Source organism: Hypanus sabinus, chromosome 10 (assembly GCF_030144855.1).
Source record: "Hypanus sabinus isolate sHypSab1 chromosome 10, sHypSab1.hap1, whole genome shotgun sequence".
Taxonomy (NCBI): Eukaryota; Metazoa; Chordata; class Chondrichthyes; order Myliobatiformes; family Dasyatidae; genus Hypanus; species Hypanus sabinus.
In genome coordinates this window covers 162,795,365-162,814,276 of record NC_082715.1, presented here as the reverse complement: position 1 = coordinate 162,814,276, position 18,912 = coordinate 162,795,365, and the positions used below count along the sequence as shown (strand labels likewise).

The window sequence follows — 18,912 nt, the reverse complement described above, 5'->3', positions numbered from 1 at the left end:
TAGGATTAGGGGTATGGCTGGGAGGTGGGGCTGTGGGACATTGTGGTGGAGAGAGTGGTTGAATGTGCACCCGAGCTGATGGTGGGGTGGGGTGCGAGAGGGTAAGGTGAGGGCTGGTGTCACGTAAACCCCATTTGAGGGGTCTGGCTTGGGTTATTTGGGGTGCTGTCTGGTTTAGTTGGTACATTGGGAGTTAGGATTAGAATGAAGTGTAGGGTTGGGGATATTTGTAAGGTGGTGTTCTGGTGATATGGGGTGATACTGGCTCCCTGGTGGGGAGATGGCTGGGCTTTATGGGGGTGTGCAGGGGGTTGGAGGTGTTCGATTTAGATGTATGGCTGGGTGGTGGGGCCTCTTGACCTTGTGGTGGTGGGAGAGGTTGAAAGAGCCCCAAACTGATGGTGAAGTGGGGTGAACGGCCCCCTGGTGGAGAGAGGGCTCAGGTTTATGGGGGTGTTCAGGATGCGAGAAGGAGTTATGTTTAGGGATATGGCTGAGGAATGTGGATGAAGGCCTCCTTAATGGGGGGGGGGGGGGGGGTGGTGAGGAAGGAAAGGAGCTGGGGCCCAGTGTTCAGTAGGCCCCTTTGTGGGGTTGTGGCCTGGTTTCACTGGGGTTTTGTCCGGTTAAGTTGGCGTGTGTGGTCCCTTGGATGTTAGGATAAGGTTGGGGGTAGGGTCGAGGGAGGTGCGGTGGGAGGTAGATCAGGTGATGTGGAGTGAGCTTGGCCCCTGGCGAAAAGCGGACTTATGGTTATGGGGGTTTGAAGATGTTCGATTTCAGGGCAGGGCTGTGTGATGGGGATGTGAAGGACCGTGGAGTTCATGGCAAAGGCAAGATCTATGGTCCAAGGATTGCTGGGCGGATAACCCCCTGGACGGGCCGCATTACTTCTTATCAGGGCCTGGCCTCCCAGGCAGGAAGACGGAGGCCTGGGCAAGACGCGGAGCACCTGGGCAGGTTGCGCGGCCCAACCCGTCGGAAAGGAGGGGTAGGAAAGGGTCAGAGTCCCTCGCCGGGCGACGGCAGTTCAGCCTGCTTACCCGACGAGGGAAGGGATCGGAAGGGAGTTCGGTCCAGGGTGAATACAAGAATGGCCTTACAGAACCAGATGATTAACAGTGGGTACTCCAAGCCAGGGTCGAAACAGGATAGCCAGGCGAATGGTGCAATGGCGCGAACAAGGCAACCCTGACAGAACAGCGGGTACAAAAGGAACAGGACGACCCCCAAACTAGACTCAGTCCCAGAGCTCCTTATATCCACCATCAAGCCGATAGGTCTCAGGTGCTCCTCCTTAAGCCAAGATGATCCCTTTTGGGCTTAAGGGTGAAAGTAGTGATGGCTACAAGACCCAGAGTCCGCAGAACAGATCAATACCCGGAACAGAATATCGAATTGAGACTTTTTTTATATAAACAAATAAACAGTTATTAAACTCTGTTCAATAAAAATGAAAAGTAAACAAACAACAAGCTTAACCGGAAGTTAACTGCTGTACGGCAACTCGAACAGTTCTTAAAGCAATAAATGTGAACACAGTTCTTAAAGTGGTAAATGCTAAAGTCCAAATGATTTATACAGTCAATTAGGAGAAACTTTCCTGAAGTTACGAATTGCTCGATGACGTGATGTTAACGTTGATTCCAGCGGAAATATGCGTTGCCCAAAAGACACACGATGAAGGAAATAATAATGGCTTGAAGGAACTGACCTTTACCTTGGCGAATAACACTGCCCAACACTTTCTGCTCTTACAGCAGAGGTTATCTCAGATGCAGGTGACTATTTCCTGAACAAAGATCCAAAAAGTTCGATCCTGTATTACTGCCGACGACACCAACTTTACTCGGTCCTTTGGTTTTCCGTACTTCGATAAATTCTTCACTCTCTAACTGAAGTGCAGAGGTAGATCAAATCAAAACTGGCAGCATTTGGTGAAACTGCTGGCAATAACCTTAGAGACTCAGGATAGAAAGTAAAACTCCACTTTAAAACAAAACTGCGTCATGAAACCAAATACTCAACGTAACGGAGTAACTGACTACTTAAACGGCGTCTCAACACAACAAAAAAACTCCTGTGTTACAGCAGGCTTCCCCTTTTATACCTTTGGAACAGTCCATCACATTACCTCACAGAGGCGGGAGAATTACATCATGTGACCTCTCACTGGCGAGAAAATGCATCACCCCACCATCACAAGTCCATTACATCATGCTTACCAGATACTCAATTACATCGTGGTCATACAACAGACACAAGATACCCACAGGAGATGAAACGCCTCTCTGCAGAAAAAAAATATCGATCTGTCATGAGCAAAATTTTAACAAGTAATTAATTATATAAAAATACAAATGTATAAAATCTACAACATACACAATATACATATCCTACATCACCTTACAAATTAATATACAGTAGGTGTGTTACAAATGTTGACATACCACACCGTAAAAAAATATGTTGTACATTCAACATCTATATAAACAGTCAGCAATCACATTATCTTTGCCTTTAATATGAGTTATCAAAACATTACACATCTGTAACATCAAACTTTTGATGCTAAATTGGAGTTTGATTTACTTCCTTAACTATTTTCCTTAACCAGCCCGGACCTACAACATAACTAAGGTAAGTCACAGTGGCATGACCAAAAATAATTTTTAGCTGAGTTAATAGTTGTTAGCTTTTGAAAGCCTTTCAAATAGTTTCTCCACCGCAGCAATATGTGCTTCCCAAGTATCATTTCCTGTAACTAAGTCATCAATTATAGGCATCTGTATCTTTTAACCGACGAATCACAGAATTAATCATCTGCTGGAAAGTACCTGGGGCACTCTTCATCCCAAATGGAAGATCTTTATATTCATATAACCCAGATGGGGTTACAAATGCAGAAATCTCTCTACTTCTTTCCGTCAATGGAACACACCAATACCCGTTTAACATATCAATCTTTGTAAGTAGCTTTGCTCTTCTGACTTTATCCACATAATCGTCCACTCTAGGGATTGGATACGCATCTGTTTTTGTTAAAGCATTCACCTTCCTGTAGTCAGCACAAAATCGAATACTACCGTCTGACTTAGGCACCATAACACACAGTGAACTCCAATTCGAATTAGAAGGTCTAATAATATAATTCTGTAACATATACTTAACTTCTTTCATAGCAAGCTCACATTTTCCCATGTTCATCCGATATCGATGTTGCTTTATGGGTTTGGCATCTCCAATATCTACATCATGTGAAGCCACTGTGATTCTTTTTCGAACGTCAGGAAATATATCCCTATATTTAAAGATTAATTGCTTCAATCTGTTGCTTCTGCTCTGGCTGTAAATAAGGTAATTCCTCATCAATATTTTCCAGAATTGTTGAGTTTGGTAATCTGGCAGAAATATTGTTGGGTTTAGAATGAGAATCAGATGGATCATCCATTATGTTCCTAGTGAGAGCAGACTCATTATTATTGACCGCAACAGTCATAGTAGCAGACTGTTTCGCATAATATGGTTTTATCATATTTACATGACAAAGCTGTATTGGCCTTCTTCGATCTGGCGTTTTATCACGTAATCCACATAATTAACTTTAGACATAAATTCATAAGGACCATGGAATCTAGCTTGTAAAGGATTTGTTTGCACTGGGAAAGAAACCAACACCTTATCTCCAGGCTTAAATGTCCTCGTTCCAACTTCTTTATCGTACCAGCTTTTCATTTTCTTCTGAGCCGATTTTAAATTTTCCCTGGCCAAGCTACAAGCTTTATGTAATCGATCCTGAAATTTTAAAATATAATCCAGCAGATTAGTGTGTACCACTTTATTATTCCATTGTTCTTTTAATAAAGCCAAAGTTCCTCTAGCTCTATGCCCAAATACAATTTCAAATGAACTAGAACCTAATGAAACCTGTACCGACTCCCATATTGCAAATAGAATTAAGTATATGCCCTCATCTCAATCATTTTCATTTTCTGAACAATCCGTCCTAACCATAGTCTTGAGGGTAGAATGAAACCTCTCTAAGGTGCCTTGTCATTCTGGATGGTATGCTGACAAGGTAATCTACTAAACTCCCAGTTTATAAACTATCTGTTGAAACAATCCAGACATAAAATTACTACCTTAATCAGATTGTATTTCCTTAGGCAACCCAAAATAAGTAAAGAATTTTATAGGAGCCTTTATTACAGTTTTTGCTGTTATATTCCGAAGTGGAACTGCCTCTGGAAACCTAGACGTGGTGCACATTATTGTCAGCAAATACTGATGGCCAGTTTTAGTTTTTGGTAATGGGCCTAAACAATCTACAATAATTTTAGATAATGCTTCACCAAATGCGGAGCTAGGCTGCAGTGGTGCCACTGGAGTAACTTGGTTAGGTTTACCCACAATTTGGCAAGTATGACACGTTCTGCAAAATGTCGCCAGATCTTTTTCCAAACCATGCCAGTAAAAATGTTCAAAAAGTTGTTCAGAGTTTTCTTAACCCAAGGGCATGCTATGAGCTAAAGTTAAAATCTCATTTGGATCAACTTTAGGAACAACTACCTGGTGAACAACCTTCCATTCATCACTTGCAGAAATTGTAGGTGATCGCCACTTCCTCATTAACACTCCTTTCTCAAAATAATATCCTACTGCACCTTATCAATTTCACTATCCGGGAGAGCTTGTTCCTTTAATTCGATAATCTCAGGGTCTGTGCTCTGCTATCATCTCCTTCCGAGACAGAGACAAATTATCATGGTCAAACTTACTCCAAGAATCTTGATCAAACTGTGAACGTAAGCAAGTTTCTGACATATCCTCAAAATACGAATCCCGAGTTGAACAGTCATGGGCAACAAACTCATCAAGCATTTTAGCTATAGCTCGAGTTGCAACACAGGAGGAATCTGTGTTAGAATCCATCCATGGTTTCCCTGACTTTATTTTCAAATGCACTTCAAGAAAGACTTTCTATCTGCTAAGTCATTCCCCAACAATAGAGAAACGTCGTTAACAGGTAAGATGGTTGTAGTCCTACTTTAACCAGTCCTGGAACTAACCCTGACCTTAAATCTACTCTAAGCAAATGTACAGGTATAAGGGCACTCCCAACACCACGTATATAGTTTACAACACCAGTGTCAGACTCATCGTTAAACTTTAACACACCGTCTAACATCAGTGATTGAGAAGCTCCAGTATCCTTAAAGGATTTTTATTGGCAGCGGAGTGGATCCCTCTTTCAAGGATACAAATCCATCGCATATAAAATGATCATATCCCCCCCTTAACTTGGTCAGACTCAGACAAAGCTTCATTTATTTTTATCGGACCCTGTGGATTTACAGGTGTTTCAGTATGTTGTACACAAGCATCTGGGACTGCTTCCTTCTCCTTCTTCAATCGGAAGCAGTTAGTTATTACGTGACCAGGTCTCTTACAATAATTCCAAATGGGACCAAACTTTCTTTCCTTCACATGTTTTCCATCCTGTTTACCTTTCTCACTAACGTTTGATTTAATTTCCAATTTACCTTGACTCTCTGTGCTATTTTCCCATTTAAGAGTTCTACCCTGAGGTAATTTACTCTCATGGTTTAAAACAGACTTATTAGCTAATTTAGCAAACTCCTGCCATGTAGCATTGTCCCCTTATTCAAGTGTGTTACTACTTCAACAGGGATGCTCCTTTTAAATTCCTGCATTAAAATCAACTCTTCTAATTTATGATATTCCCCATTCACATTTTTACAGGAAACCCATCTCTCAAAACACACAGCTTTATTGTAGGGAAATTCCACGTGTTTTTTTTTCCAAGGATTTATTCAAATTTCTGAATCTTTCTCTATAAGCCTCTGGAATCAGTTCATACGCTTCCAGTGGATTCTGTTTCACAATATCATAATCAAGTGCTTCCTCAGCGGTTATATCTGTATAAACTTGTTGTGCCTTGCCATTAATTATACTCTGTAACATCACTGACCTTTTCAAGGACTTCCCAAATCTGACACCGAGCACAGAAAACTGGCCTCATACGCACATACTTCCTCTTTTCCGCAATTAACACGGGTAAACCTACTTCGCCTCGTCCCGTTACCGCCTAAGCCCTATCACTCTGCTACCCTCTAACTCCACCGCCCGCTGGATATGGCAGTTTTCTTTTTAAACTTTTCCCGCTCTACTGGCTGACGTCACGCGCATGCGCAGCTTTGCCTCACTTTACCCCGAGTAGTTAAATGCCTTCGCTCCGGAAATCCTTAGCCGTTCCATTCGCAGCCTTCTTGCCTCGAATTCTGTGGCACCAATGATTTCTGAAACATCCTTTCTACTGCCTCCTCAATTTCTAACCCGACATCTTTCAGAACCCTAGGATGCAGTTTATCTGTTCAGGGTGACTTTTGTATCTTCACGTCTTTCCATTCTTTGAGCATCTTCTGTCTTGGAATAGTATTTGCGCCTACTTGCCTTACTTCACACATTACAACATCAAGTATACTGCTCGTGTCCTCCACAATGAAGTCTGATATGAAATATTTTTCGGTTCAGTAGTGCTTTCCTTGTCCACCGGTTTAATTTATCCTGCGTCATTTTCTTACGGTCCAATATCCACTGTCATTTCTATTTTATATTTAACATACTTGAAAAAAATGTTTTACTATCCACCTTGATATTATTTTGTAGCTTGCTTTCCAATTTCATCTTTTCCCTTCTAATGTTTTAAGTATGTATTTTAAAAAAAATATCTTCCCAATCCTTTATCTTCCCAATCATTTTTTGCTGTGTTGGATGCCCTTCTTTTTGCTTTTAGAATGGCTATTAGATCCCTTGTTAGCCATAGTGGTACTATTTTACCATTTGAGTATTTCTTCACTTTTGGAATGCATGTGTCCTGCAGCTTCCTCATTTTTCCCAGAAACGCATGCCATTGCTGCTCTGCTGACAGCTGTGCTAGCAGTTCGTTCCAATTTACTTTGGCCAACGCCTCTGTCAAGCCACTGTAATTTCCCTTACTCCACTGAACTACTGCTAAATCAGACTTTATTTTTTTCCTGTCAGATTTCAAGTTCAACTCAGTCATATTGTGATCTCTGAATCCTAAGCTTTTATTTGAAGCTCTTGCATCGCTTCCTGTGCATTACATAACACCCAATCCAGTAAAGCTGCTCCCCTGGTAGGCTCAACGGAAAACTGCTCTAAAAAGCTATCTCTTAGGCATTCAGCAAACTCACTCCCTTGAGATCCATTACTAGCCTGATTTTCCCCATCGACCTGCGTATTAAAACTACCAATGACTGCCATTACATTACCCTTTTGACTTGACGTTTCTATTTGCTGTTGTAACCTGTGATTAACCTCCCAGACACTGATGAGACCCGTATATGAATGCCATCAATATCCTTTTACCCTTGTAGTTTCTTAACTCAACCCACAATGATTCAACATCTTCTGATCCAATGTCACATTTTTCGAGTGATTTAATGACATTCTTTACCAGTAGAACCACACCAATGAGATGCCGATTTGGTCTTGAAAGTCCTCGAATTTGTACCCTTTCTTGTGCTCTGACTCTCTCGGGCTCGATTTTCCGGTTTTATTGTCCCCGCTGCTAAGTTCTATAATGACGGCCAGTTCTGGACTGTCAAGATGGCACTGCAACCATCTCTGAGAAGAACTTAGATATTTTGTTTATTAGCTAGTTGAATAATTGATATGAGCGGATATTTCGCTGCGCTAATGAACTGTTCTCTGAACTTGGACTGAGTTATCGCATAAATAATCGTGTTTCTGCAGCAACTTAACATCATCAGCATGAATCCAGATTGCTCAGCTATGTATTCAGAATCGTTGTAATTATTTCGATCCAATCCAGCAGTGGTGTTATAAATGAATTCGGCAAACTTCACCGACCACAGGATGATGAAGCTTCCGGAGATGGTGAGAAGTAAGATCACAGACCTCCTCCTGCTCTCCATCTCCGGATCACTGCGGTTCTCTGCATTCCCTTGAGACATTAGCCCTTTACGGACGCGACTAGCCACTAAAATGTGTCTCACTGTCAGTCCATTGAACAGTAAAATTAACACGTGCGAGAGTAATGGGGTTAGTACGACAGAAAGCCATCTAAATCCCACCCACCCGGGATCTGTATAGTAAGCAGGCATTATAATACAGCCCCAGGGTACATCGACAATCACTTTCACTTGATGGAATATAAAGACATAGGGCATATTTTTAAAGCATTGGAGCAAGCCGGTTGTAGTCAGAATCACAGTCGCAGTTTTCCCGGTGCAATACTTTGCTTTCTGCTTCTGGCAACAGATGGCGACAAACCGATCAAAGGTAAAAGAGACGGTGAACCAGACAGAACAGCCCGTGGATGCTATACCCACGGCATTGATCACGCTGCATACGGGGGTGATGATCGGAAATGTCCCGAGGAAGTTATTAGAACAGCCCCTCCACGGAATCACCTGAAAGATGATGGTTAGTAGATCCGCCGTTGCCATGGCCACCAGGTAGCGAGTGGTGCAGGTAGAGAGGCCGCACTTTCCCCTGGAGAGGATCACAATCGCCACTAAATTCACTAGGGGAACAAAAAAAAAACAGTATTATTTATTCTCTCGCCTCTCCCTATAAATCAGGGCAGAAATAAATGGAGAACAATCAAACTTTACAGGCAAGTCATTTCTGGAGAATTAAAATGCGTAAAGCGAGAGTCGCAAACTTCCGGCGCTAAGTTTTTCACTTTTGTGTAAAGCCCAGATATATCGACACGTTTCACAGCGATGTTGATTACCACGAGCCCCCCGTCACCTATGCTCTGACAATCTCCGCACACAGCGATGCTCCGCTCCCTCCGCCTCTGTCCACTTACAAATGTCAAGCAAAGTTATTTCCCGCGCTTGCATGTCGCCATCTGCTCCTCGACTGCCAGTAGGTCACCCGAGCACGTGAGCCCCGCAAGCTGCCTTCTTTTAAATTCTTTTAAATACATCGGAAGAATTATTTCACACGATGTCAAAGTCTTCGATCAGAAAGATCGTATTTTCCTTGTTAAAGATTCTGCCTGACACACTGAGTGTTTCAGGTATTGTGCCCGTTGACGCTTAAATCATCCAAATTCTAAAGGAAAGACAACGTAGTTATTTCAAAATATTTGGGACTTTAAGGGGTTTCTCCAAGTTACTGCAAGTTACCATTCTAAATGCTTACAAACTTATTGTCCAATGTGGAATATCACAAGAACCTTACGCTGTCAAACCTCGAGCAGACACCACTGGATGGGTTCTTAACTCCCCCTTCACTTCACGGACAATAGGGACGTGGAGACAAACGCCGGTACACTGAAGAAAAAAGAACGGCTCCGATTTGAATTTTCGAAACTCCCGGTTGTTAGGAGCCTAACACGAATGATGTCTACCACTTCCGCCTGGATCTCACCGGTGTTACGCTTCCGGCATTCCCTTCAAACCTGGATCAATTTGTTTTTACACAGCGCAGTACATTTGGATTTAAAGCATTTTCCGCAGTTGATAGGGAATACTACCATTAACCCGCAAAGATGACGAGTGCACTGAATTACCTGTGTTTACTTTGAAAGTGGATTAACGGTAATAAATCAAAACTGCCTGCCATTAATTCTCAAAACGAATCCATCTCTCCGATCATCCGCTCAACATCTGTTTCATCTGCCGGTGAACGTTCAGCCGAGGCCAGGGATTAAACTGCAGTGAACGTCTGAATGAACACAGAGGGTTGTCGCAATGGCTGTATCGCATTCACTGATTCACTGGCATCACAGCGCTGTCGCTAACTGAATGCGTCCAAAGACCACGGACATAGAACAGCAAGTGCTCGTCCTCCTATGCCCTTACCAGGAATTCCAATAATGCAATGATCGTGTAATATATCTTCCTCACAAGGTAGAATGTTTCAAGCATGCTGTGTGAGATCCAGCCTGTACTCCAGCTGTCGCGATCTCGCTGGAGAAACTCTGAGCTGATGAATCTCCACGGACATTCATTTATACTCGCTCCATCACACTGAATATTCAAGAGTGCACAAGGCTGACCTGTCTTCCATAAATAAACATGATGTTACTCAAGTAAAATCCCAATTGCGATGAGGTATGGATACTTGACACTTAATTGCAAATTGAAAGACGAACAAATGACGATTCGAGAAGTCAATGAATGTTGTTGCGAAACACTGTCGGGCTCACCTCCCGATTTCAGGATAATTACTGTTGATCTTGTCCATTCCTTGGCTCTATAGACTTTGCCATCTTAGACCAATGCCATGCTATCATTGTACTGTTCTGTATAATTCAGAAAATTGTATCGGTTGTAGATATTGCAATACAAATGTTTAAAAACAGTGGTTTGTACGCTACTGTAATGCAGTGAAGAGCTTTAAGCTAACATAGCATCCATGCTGACGAAGATACGGAACGCATGCAAAACGTTAATCGAATTAATCGTAACACACAAACTACTGCAGGAACTCGACAGATCAGGCAGCATCTATGGAAGCGAATAAACTGTCCACGTTTCTGTCCGATACTTCTTCAACATCATCAACGCTTCATCGATCCCCTCAGCACCATCAACAATAAGTGGAACTTCCCAGTAGCCAGCCATTTCAATCTCTTTCCCCATTCTCGATCCGACATGCCGCTCCATGGCCTTCCTTTCTGCCACTCTCACGTTGGAGGAGTAACACCTTGTATTCTTTCCAGGTAACATCCAACATTATGGCATTATTATGGATATCTCTATTTCCCGGTATTATCCCCTCCTCTTTACCTATTGTTCATTCCCCCACTGATACACTTCTATTTACCTACCTATCGCCTCCCCTTGCCGCCCCTGCCCCTTTACTTTCCTATTGGTATTCATTCTCCAGAATTTTGCATCTTCCGCCTCACCGCCAGCAATTTATTTCATTCTCCTACCACATCGACCTGGCTCCCCCCAACATATTCTAGCTGGTCCTCCATTTCCCCAACTTTCTTATTTGGGCATCCTCCCCTTTCCTTTCCAGCCCCGGTGAAAGGTCGCGACCGGATATGTCGACCGTTTATTCATTTCCATGAATGCTGCCGAACCCGTTGGGTTCGTCCAGCGTTCTTTATGCGTATCAAACTGTTGCAGTGTCTCGCATAGCAAACAGCTCCCATCAAAGTTCAGACCAGTATGAATTCATTCACCGTTCACATTACCATCAAATTGGTACAGATGCTTAAAACGACTGAGTTTTTGCAGTCATTACATTTGAAGTCCGCCTGAAATTCATGATCCATTAGCCAGCGAGTCGGTAGAGTTTAATCTCTCAGTTAGTGTCCTAGATTTACTGGCATTGATGGTATATTGTTGGGCGGACCTTGAGTTTAAAAAGTAAGTGAAAGTTCACGTGATCTGGCTGAGAAATTGAGATCAACTCGAATAAAAATATTAGTTTACAACCCTAATGCGGTATGTGGACATCGAAGGGAATAATGTAAACTGGATGACTCGAGAGAGGATAGAGAAGAGCATCAAGTCCCCTAGAATTCACAACCAGGGAAGAGCTCCACTGTCATTGCCCAGACAGAACAACGGCTGCCATTTAAGTTTCGACATTTCAGTTCCAGTCCCCGGAGTATGTTCGGATGCCGCTGTCCCTTTAATTTTCAGACGGCTAATTATTGCCTGTCACATTCTTTCATGGAATGTCTGTACTGAAAGGTCCTTTACAGAATATGGGTGCTCAATCGTGAGAGTTCCAATTCCAGTTCTGTTTTTTGTGTTTTCTCTTTGGATTGGGTTTGATTATTTCGACTCAGACTCTCAGTTAATTACACCGGGTTTACCAACATCCGCTGTTCTCTGATTACATCGTATAAGGCTCCTCGGCACAGGATTTCTATGACGTTTGTGCTACAATTGCTACAAGCTCGGAACCAGGGGTGGCCGGCAGCAACAGCAACAGAGTCGGACAGCGCGTCGCTCTAATATCAATTGTTCTTTCTGTCCTTTCGTACGCTAACCGCATCTTTTCTGCTCTTCTGTAAGCATATTGTACGTTTGTAGTTATCTAAGCAACTGATCATTAGTCTGAAATGGAAGTTGTTTCTTATAATCATTTTAGCAAATCAATTGTAAATATATTTGCAGTTTTGTTTCAAACGTGTGTATTCCTGCTTTACGCTTCCTAGACCAGCCTACTTTTTAATTGTGTGTCACTCCGTTTGGCTAGATGGTTCGAGGTGTGCCTATGTTATTGCAAGGAGCATCATAACCAAGGCGGATGAACTTCGAACATGTATCAATGCCTGGAACTATATCGTTGTGGCCATTGCAGAGACTTGGATGTCTGAGAGGCATGAATTGCTGCTGAGTTTTCCGGGCTTTAGCTGTTTCAAAAAGGGTAGTAAGGGAGACAAAAGAGGTGGGGGAGTGGCATTGCCAATCTAGAAAAGTATCACGACTGTAGAATAGGAGGAAGTCATCGAGGGATTGTCTACTATGTCATCTGGGGTGGAAGCCAGAAACAGGGAGGGGACAATAACTCAACTTGAAGTTTTTTCGACGCCTGCAGTCAATAGTAACAAATGTCGAGGAGCAGATAGGGAGGAAGATTATGGAACAGGGCAATAATAATAGGGTTGTGGTGCTGAGTGATAATGACTTTCCTAATATTGATTGAAGTTTAGAAGGGGTGGAATTTGTTGTGTGTGTTCAAGAAGGTTTATCACGCACTATTTAGATAAGCCAACTAGAGGAAAGGCTTATCTGCGAATGCCAAATGAACCTAGTTAAGTGTCAGTTGCCTCTCTGGAACAGCACGTTTGAAGAAGTGATCAGAGCCCTATCTCGTTTACCGTAGCAATGAAGAACGTTAGAAACAGAGAATTTGGGAAAACGTTTCATTGGGCTTGTGAGAAATATGATGTTATTCAGCAGGAACTTGGTAACGGAAGTTGGGAGCAGATGTTCTCAGGGAAATGGGGTTCTGCATAGGTATGTTCAATTGAGCAAGGAAAGGATGGCATCACCTCTCTTGGTTACATGAAATGTGCAGGGGTTGGTGGGATATGTGGAATAATCACACCGAAATGGATAGGGGCATCAAAGAAACGTGACTGTTGGATTTTGTTCCATGGACAAAGAAACAGCCAAGCGTAAAATCACAGCCTCGAGCTTCTACCGGACGCAGCACACGGTGAAAATGGACGACTCAATTGTCCTAACAGGACATATACAGGAAGGAAACAATAGAGACCAGTTTCTTGAATTTGAAAATTTCAGATTTCCCTGTGTGGGAAAACACTTCTTCAGATCAGATGCGAAGAAGTAAAGACTGGGAAGGGGCTGGTGACCCGGCAGACAGTGAGAGATGTACTGGATTACGAGGAGGCCGAAACTCCGGTGGCACAGCAGGTTGTTTGTCGAGATTCTGAAGAGAATCAGAAAGAAGTAACATTATAAATAGTGCAGGTGAATTTAAGTCAGGGTTGAAACTGATAAGTGCAATACAATTGAACTGCTACGTTTTCAATATGGGAAAAGGGGTGCAAAAGTGGGGTATTGTAACAAGAACCATTCCAGGCGGGCAATGAAAAGACAGCTTCAGGCTGCAAGTGCGCTGGTTGCTGTAGTATATATTGGTACCGCCATTTAGCGGGCTGCTCCTCAATGGGACATGGGGAAGGGGCAGGTGAATGTTGGTTCAGAGGCTGAACGTGCTGAGGATCAGAAGTTGGAGGAGACGAAATTCACAGAGCCTCACTAGTGTAGAAAGCGCACATATACCGACGATCACAGTCACCAGACTCTGTTTCAGGGACTGTTGTTCGATTCTTCTATCGCGAACGCAGCCTCAATTGTTCACCAGCAAAAGCACGCCGCTTTTGTGCTGCTTTGGATTTCCACCTTCTCCTGGTTTACACTGGGAATAAGACAGCCCACTTCACTGGCTCGCGGTTCCACGCGGCAGCCTCCTTCCCCATAACCAAGATATACCACTGTATATCCCGCACTTATTTGCGATGTCTAGCTCTACTTGACGTTTAAGGGTAGAGGGAACGGGCAACAATAATGACGTATTCACAGAGCGAGGACGGTGCTCAGTGTAATTCTGGGAGTTTAGAAGATTTCGGGGTGGGTAGGGAGCGGGCTGGTGGCGTAGTAGCATCAGAGCTGGACTTCGGAGCGAAGGCTCCTGAGTTCGAATCCAGTGGCTCCAAAAAACCTGGAAAGGAATGGATTCCGGCAGCTGTCAGATGCCCAAGACACAGAGGTTAATGGAAATTTTAATGGCAGTGCAAGTAAAGGAGGGAATTTTAGAAAGTATGATGGTCAATGTCATGGCATCAGGGAGGAGATCATTGCGTCTCTGCCCAGTGGTCGCCCTTGTCACCGATGCCCAGAAAAACAATTTAAACCTGTGCGTACTGTGAATCCCGTAGAAAAATCACCGCACCCCTCAGACCCTTCCTCGAAAGCCCATCCCATAAAGTGAAATCATTTCCTATAATTCTTTTACGATGCACTGGACAAGCGAGGTCCGAGTACTAGAGGGACATTAGCCACACTCAGGTTTCATTCCAGTTCCGCCCAGTCCCGGATTCACTGAACCCCATTGAAAAGCTCTGCCTTTACGTAGAGCTTCTGACCGAGGTACGTGTCCAGTTAGATAGATCCTCTTCAAAACCGAATGGGCAAAGGCATCCGAAACCTAGTAACAGTCCGCCTCCTTTCCGCACTTCACGTTCACCGGACGCAATGCAACTTGCGGGAAATCTGCAGCACCAAGCCGCTAGATATTCAGAATCCCCAAATCCTGCCGTTGATTGGAGGAGGCAGCTATCAAGTTCAATGTCACCTAATGGGTTGTGCTCTGGGACTGCTGACCTCTTCACCAAGGGGGAATCTGGCGTGAACGCCCCCCAAAATTACAAATGCGTTCAGTGCATGTAACCGACTAATGCCCAGATAATAAGCAAGCCGCGACGATAAGTATCGGACAGATTATCCATTAAGTAAAGCAGAGGGACATATTCGCAATCCCCTCTTCAACGCCTCTCAGCAGAGAGTCAATTTAATTCAATTAATTTCAATTCGCTTTATTTTCAGTGAGGAATTTTGCTGTCAAAAATATGGGGCTTTAAAGGAGACCTGGAATTTCATTTCAATTCGGCGCATGCTAGATGATTTTCCCTAGCCCCATATTAATAATGGGTTTTAATAACACAGCCATTAAAACCACAGGTGCTCTAGGTGAGGCTCGAACTCACAACCTCGGCATTCCTCCGCCGTGCACTGACATAAAAGTGCCGCGCGCTAACCGATTACGCCACTACAGCCATGCAGAGTGAGTACGTGCTGTTAATTGTCAGAGTAGGTAGATAGGAAAATGACGTTTCTGAAGTCTCATTGCCCTACTCGTCTTTTGAGACAAGGATTCCAACTGGAATCAGTGTGATAAAGAGAAATTGAACAACGATCTCGCAAGAGAAATAAAAAAATTAACTACGTGTCTGGGAGAGTTTCCTAAAACACACACACACACACACACACACACACACACACACACACACACACTCTCGCAGAATCCACAGCTGAATGAGCCTGGCCGTCCGCACTTGGGGTATTATTTGCAGACTAAATTGAAATGTTTCCTTCATTCAGTAGCTTGCAGGTTTTCAGTTGCAATGGACTCCGATTCTCGAGTTATACCTTGCATGGGCTTTTTGCTTCGACTAAACTTAACTTCGCTGTTAGCTGAGACGCGCTTCTAGAGTTAGCTTTGTACATTCTAAATAATAAACGAACGTGATCAATTTAGATTGAAGACGAAACTCATGATTTGTGCATTCGAGGATTAGTGATGGTAAAAGACCGAAGCGGTTGGCGAGCTGCGGTCAAGAACTAATACAGATCTAATTTTAAGTAAGCAAGACCTGCTGCAGACGGATTGACCCGGTTGGAGTGGTTCAGACGGACTGACCGAAAATGTGAAGGCAGATCAGAGTGTGACAGCAAGAGCCCAGGAACAGCAAGTTGCTACTTGAGTGAAGGTAAAGCGTGTTAAATTTACAAAGCCTTTGATGAGGGTGTGAAACAAACTGACATTCTTTTCAAGAATAATAAGGAACATTTTCGTAGCCCATCTCGCACTTCATTGAGATCTGGAAATACGTGGTTCCAATGTGGACTGATGGAAGACATGTGATCTTTATGGGAACGTGACGGAATGATGGTGTCAGTGATAACATATAGGTAGTGTGTGAACAGTCGGGGCTGTTAGAGAGGTTTGCGGTGCTTGGGAAATGAATGGGCACGGGTGGGGAATGTTAGGATTGTGGTCTGGTGAGATGAGGGATCAATGGAGTTGCAGCCAGACTTAATGCACCTTAGTCACAGGTGTGCAATCTGTTGGGATCTGGTAAGATCACTGTGAAAAGCTGATGGGAAGAATGAGATCCATTAACATATGTTGAGTGGCGGGAAGCGGGTTTAGAAGGAGGGTTTAGTGATGTAATGCGTGATCTTTGGGTATGTGCAAAATTTGTGAGGCTGTCTATGATTTAATTCGAACGACCTGTGATGATGGCGTGGCTCACTTGGTTTTGTCTGGGAGGTTCCGGCTCACTAGAATGGGCTGTTGTGGAGATGCGTGGTTATTGGGGGCTGGTGGAGAAAAGGTGGGTTCAATGTGAGAACGGGGTGAGAGGGGATAGTCAGTGGTGTGGCTTGTGGTGAGACGTGTTTCAAAGGGTTCAGATGGTCCAGAAGGCGCTAGCTGACGAGGAGAGTCAAAAGGGGGAGTTATGGTTGTCTATGGGGTCCTCTCTGAACCGAAGGTGGAGTCAGACTGACTACTTGTATTCAGTTGGAGCGTGTGGTGCAAGAGGTGTATTTTATTGGGATTCAGACTATAACGCTGCTTAATCTTCAGGATTGAATTTCATGTGTCACATTTTCCGTTATTCTGCTAATCTCCCTGTGTATCACGATTATGCTCCGCCAAACTTTTCTCTCTCTTACTAGATGTTTATGTGTGTGGGAGCGGGGGCCAGCGCTCCTGCTACTGACCTCCAAGGAATTCTGTTTTCAGTTTTTCCCCAGTACAAAAATTAAAAGATTTCAAAGTTCCGCTTTGTTTCTCTCCAGTAGCAGTTTCTATTATTGCACGATACTGAATACTGAGCCCAACCCTGTTATCTAGCAGCTTTTGGAAGCCAGTAACTGTCTCGTTTCATTTACTTATTCCTCTGATAATTCATTGAATGATTCTATTGTGTTAGTAAGAGCCCATTTATATTTCACAAACCCGTAAACTTTTCATAATAAACCGAAATTGCCCAACTGACTGCAAATACTGTCCCATTTCATCACTTCTATCCTCTGTCTACAGTGTGTTTTGATTCTCGTTTTTATTTTTTGACACATCCATTTCCTTTATTTAGAGCTACAACGCAGAACAGGCCCGATGGTCACATGGTCAACGTGGTCACATGGTCACATGATCAACAATCCACATGGTCCGCCAGCCCATCTAATTAATACCAGCCTAATCACAGAACGACTTACAGTGACCAATTAGCACACAAAACGGCCCGTCTTTGGTTTGTAGGAGGAAACCGGCGCAAATCCACACACTCCTTACATTTGATTCCGTAACTGAACTCCGAAACGTCCTGAACTGTAATACCCACCGTGATGTCCGGAATGAAAGATGGATAGCGCTTATAGACAGAGAGAGAGAAAAAAACAACACCTTCTGTGGTTCCCATTTTTCTCTCAACAAATCTTCCATGACCTGCAGTAGATTTTTGTTTTGGAATGCATTGGAGGTCATACGAAAAACAAGATACTTTCACAACGGAATGATTGGCCTGTTACAAGAAACACCCCTTGCAATAATGATCAGTGAGATACAGAGAATCTGCATTTACCAACAAGTAATTTTTATTCTTTCAACTAAAAGGCACATGGTTCCACATTCATATCTACATGTGTGCTCCCTATTAGAAGCCCGGACACTCCATGAATAGTCAATGAAGAGAAAAGGTATTACCCGGGAAATCAGTGTACGCTGGTTAAGTGTCCCTAGTGGCCCCGAACTCCAGATGTTCATGGAATCGTCCTTATCGGCGATGGTTGCTCTCTGGCTGCTGGAGAGTTATGGCCCCTGCATAATTCGAGCTCCACATGTATTGAACCATTGGATCTCCATCCCATTAGCTCAAGGTCACCTCACCTACTTGGGTCACCTTCCTGGTCATTGCACAGGGCGATATGGCTCTGAACACCCCAGACATGTGTGTCTGTTTCTTTACACTCTGACTGTAACAAACTAGCTAAATGAGGTAACTCAGACAGCGTCTGACAAGATTACCGACTGCAGGTCTAGCATGTTACATGACAAGTAGCTATCTCTGAGAATGGCCTCAAGTTTACTGTTCTGATTAGATTGTTGCAGAGCAAGAATCGGTTCAGAGTCCATTCCCTTTACATAACAAATGGATACTTGTTTGAGAAGGGTCTCAGGCTTAGCGGATCTTTACTTGAACTTTCCACATTGAGTTGTTGATCAGATTATCCAGGGGCAAGACACTGTTCAGAGTTCACAAATTAGGAAGGGACAAAGACAAATGGCTAGTTTCTTGATCAGATTAGTTTCTTCTGTCCAACAGGCCTGATATTCAGTAGCCAGTGTAAAGTACCTGCCGATCTCCCGCTTCCTTTCCTCCTTCTACTCAGGCAGGATGGGGTCCAGAAATTAGTCATACTTATCCTTATAGGGAGGGTTCCGCGTTCTAGTCGGAGGCTTTAATTCGGTGCGGTGACGGGGATGAAAGCCAAAGCAGCATGTGGAGGAAATTAGGGGAATGTGGAGGTCAGGTCAATTGAGACG

At 43.5% G+C, this 18,912-nt stretch overlaps 1 non-coding gene across 1 annotated transcript; it reads right to left on the bottom strand.

The window, feature by feature from the left end:
* Positions 1-15,261: 15,261 nt before the first annotated feature.
* On the bottom strand, positions 15,262-15,355 carry trnak-uuu (transfer RNA lysine (anticodon UUU)). Its single transcript has 2 exons — positions 15,318-15,355; positions 15,262-15,297 (listed from the first exon to the last, which is right to left on the bottom strand). It is a non-coding gene; the product is annotated as a tRNA-Lys (tRNA).
* Between the last annotated feature and the right edge of the window lie 3,557 nt (positions 15,356-18,912).